Genomic DNA, 3,618 nt, shown 5'->3' with positions numbered 1-3,618 from the left:
ACTTATAACCTTGCTAATATAATCATTCACCGTTTCTCCCTTTTGCATTTGGAGAATTTCAAAGTCTCTCCTAACTGCCTGTAGTTGAGCACGTTTTACTCTCGTTGAGCCTTGATACTTCCTTCTCATAGAATCCCAAATTTCCTTGGATGTCTTCTTCTGAAGCATTGTTTCCAAGATAGTCCTATCAATGAACTGAAATAAATAGTTCTTGACCTTCAGGTTCTTCAACTTCGATGCTGCCAACAGTTGTTGTTGACCAGCTGAGAGTACCTCGCCTTCATTTGGCTCTTCATAACCCGTTTCCAGCATATCAAAGAACTCCTTTGATCTGAGAAAATTTTTCGTCAACATCGCTCAATGATCATAGTGACCATCGAACCTCGGGATGGCGGGTTGAACGTAGCTCTCAACTTGTTTTTCTGCTGCCATTTTTTGCTGCTGCAAGATTGCTCTGATACCAGTTGTTGGTGACAACAGAAAAATGAAGTGAGATTGAGAGGAGGAGTGATTTGAATGATGGGGAGGGAGGTCCTTTTATAGGGGGATTCCCGGAATTGGTTGAGATTTTTGTGGATGAAATTGAATTCTCCTCCTCTTCCGTAGTAACTAATACAAACTTCTATTATTAGCTTTAACATGTGAGCACTCTTACTATTTAGTTTGGATGTTTTATGGCCTTACATAATTTCATGTGAATTAGAATTCAAGTTAAAACATGAACTCTTTATATTCATAATGAATATGGTTAAGTAAATAAGACTCTATTACAGACCCGTTAAATATGTTTTAAGTTTTGTTTAGTGTTGAATTTATTGATGAAACGTTCACATTATTGTGTATGTGTATGAGTTAGAGTATAATTGACTACCATAAGATTTTTTTTTTTTTTTTTTTAAATTTAGACCACTAGGTTAAAAATTAAATTTAAATCAATTCTCAACAAACACCCATTTACCAAAAAAAAAAAATTGAATATTAATATTAATTTCAAAACAAAAACAAAAATTATAGGTTAAATTAAAAAAGAAAAAACGGTTTACCAAAATTCAAAATAACATACAAACCCTCCCATTTTTTGAACTCGAGTTGTAGTTACAATGTCAGGCATGATGATAAGGCAATCCTAGTTCTCAGTCCAACGATCCAAGCTTTTGTTTTAGCAATAACTCGTGAATAATTAACACCTCCTCATACGAAATTTGGATCAACCAAGAGATAAGGCTAGAATTAGATTACCTCCTACGATCGAACATCTAGAAGTAAGATTTGAAACCTTCTCCTAAATTGAGTCACCCCATAATCTAACTTGATCAAGATTTGATTGAATGGCTTGGGTGCAATTCTACTACAAGAATTGCTTGAAACTTAGAAATGGCAAATATGTTGCTCGGGTTTCTAAGGGAAACATCTCAATTTGAGATTTGAATTACATTCATCCACGAATCTCAATTTTACATAACATATTGTGGGTATTTATAGTCTCCCGACAAAAAATGTTTGTGGACGGGATTTATTCCCGATCCCCTCTAATCTCCATAGAAGAATAAGTCAAATTGACCATGTGACTTTTAGGTAATTTATGAAATTAAAAATAGTTCTTTCTAACAAATGTTATATGCTTGAATGACTAATGCGACAGGTTTGAAATTAATTGAGCTCTCGGTGTGTAGGGTTGATGACATTTTTTAATCTTCATGACATTTTTTTGAGCTCTCAGTGTGTAGATTCGAATTTTGTTGTTGACATTTTTTAATCTTCGTGACATTTTTTTGAATCCTAATGTCACTCACGTTTCAATGCTCACTCTAACACCTACAGGCGGTTACGATGACAGTAAATACAATTTATCAACCTGGCCTGGTCAGGACGTAACTTGCAACTTGATCCCCGGATTGATGAGGTTCACGTCGGAAAATGGGTGAGAGAAAATCAATAACCGAATTGGAAGAAAATGAAAACAGAAACCCTAAAAATAATCTAGGGAGTTTGATTCTCATTCATTAGGAAGCTTAAAAATAGGGAAGAAAACTTGTATTTGAAAGTTTGTTTCTGGGAAGAAAACTTTATTTGAAAGTTTGTTTCCCATCCATTAGAAAGCCTCAAAATAACTGGGAAGAAAATTGTAAGTTTGTTTCTCTATGGAAACTTTATTTGAAAGTTTGTTTCTCATCCATTAGAAAGCCTCAAAATAACTGGGAAGAAAATTGTATTTGAAGGTGTGTTTCTCATTAATTAGAAAGCCTAAAAATAATTGGGGATAAAACTTGTATTGGAAAGTTTGTTTATCACATAAAAATAACTTAGCGAAGAAAATTGTAATTGAAAGTTTGATTCTCACGAAGATTTTTGGAAAGTTTGTATTGGAAAGTTTGTTTCTCACGAAGATTTTTGAATCTTCGTGACATTTTTTTGAATCCTGATGTCACTCACGTTTCAATGCTCACTCTAACACCTACAGGCGGTTACGATGACAGTAAATACAATTTATCGACCTCGCCTGGTCGGGACGTAACTTGCAACTTGATCCCCAGATTGATGAGGTTCACGTCGAAAAATGGGTGAGAGAAAACCTCGCCTGGTCGGGACGTAACTTGCAACTTGATCCCCAGATTGATGAGGTTCACGTCGAAAAATGGGTGAGAGAAAATCAATGACGGAAATGGAAGAAAATGAAAACAGAAACCCTAAAAATAATCTAGGGAAGAAAACTTTATTCGAAAGTTTGATTCTCATTCATTAATAAGCTTAAAAATAGGGAAGAAAACTTATGTGAAAGTTTGTTTCTTACTGGGAAGAAAATTGTATTTGAAAGTGGGTTTCTCATCAATTAGAAAGCCTAAAAATAACTGGGGGATAAAACTTGTATTGGAAAGTTTGTTTCTCACGTAAAAATAACTCAGCAAAGAAAATTGTATTTGAAAGTTTGTTTCTCATCAATTCACTTATTTAAATAAATAAAGACAATGGGTGAGAGGAAATCAACATGGAACTGGAAGAAAATGAAAACAGAAAGAGTAAAAATAACATAATTTTATTGTTGACATTTTTGAATCTCGGTGATATTTTTTTTGAATCCTGATGTCACTCACGTTTTAATGCTCACTCTAACACCTACAGGCGGTTACGATGACAGTAAATATAATTTATCGACCTGGCCTGGTCCGGACGCAACTTGCAACTTGATCCCCGGATTGATGAGGTTCACGTCGGAAAATGGGTGAGAGGAAATCAATGACGAAACTATAAGAAAATGAAAACAGAAAGGGGTAAAAATAACCTAGGGAAGAAAACGTCACAGCCCAACATTTAAATCCAAAATTTAAATCTCGAAATCAAGGCTGGACCAACAAACTATGCAATGAAATTGTGTAAAAGCAAATAGGGAAGATGAGATTACATAAAAAAAACTTTAACAATTATGTAAAAGGTTTGAAATCCAAAACAAGGTGTTCAAGCATGTATGTAAACGGTTTACAAAACAATGCATGACAAATCTAAACAAAATTATGCACAGACTCCTAGACGCCCTGAGACACTCCTTTGTGGCATTAAGATTCAGCATGCATTCCCGCCTCGATCCATGGCATCACTCACCTGAAAAAAAAAAAAAAAAAA

The 3,618-nt window shown here is 34.5% G+C and overlaps 1 long non-coding RNA gene across 1 annotated transcript in view; it reads right to left on the bottom strand.

The window, feature by feature from the left end:
• Window positions 1-3,473: 3,473 nt before the first annotated feature.
• The window catches only part of LOC111457169, a 2,464-nt gene continuing 2,319 nt past the window's right edge, over window positions 3,474-3,618 (bottom strand). Inside the window, exon 3 of the long non-coding RNA XR_002712878.1 lies at window positions 3,474-3,597. This is a non-coding gene — a long non-coding RNA (uncharacterized LOC111457169). The remainder of the gene's footprint in view (window positions 3,598-3,618) is intronic.

This window comes from Cucurbita moschata, unplaced genomic scaffold (assembly GCF_002738365.1).
Source record: "Cucurbita moschata cultivar Rifu unplaced genomic scaffold, Cmos_1.0 Cmo_Scf00019, whole genome shotgun sequence".
Classification (NCBI taxonomy): Eukaryota; Viridiplantae; Streptophyta; class Magnoliopsida; order Cucurbitales; family Cucurbitaceae; genus Cucurbita; species Cucurbita moschata.
This window is presented reverse-complemented; position numbering and strand designations above follow the sequence as displayed.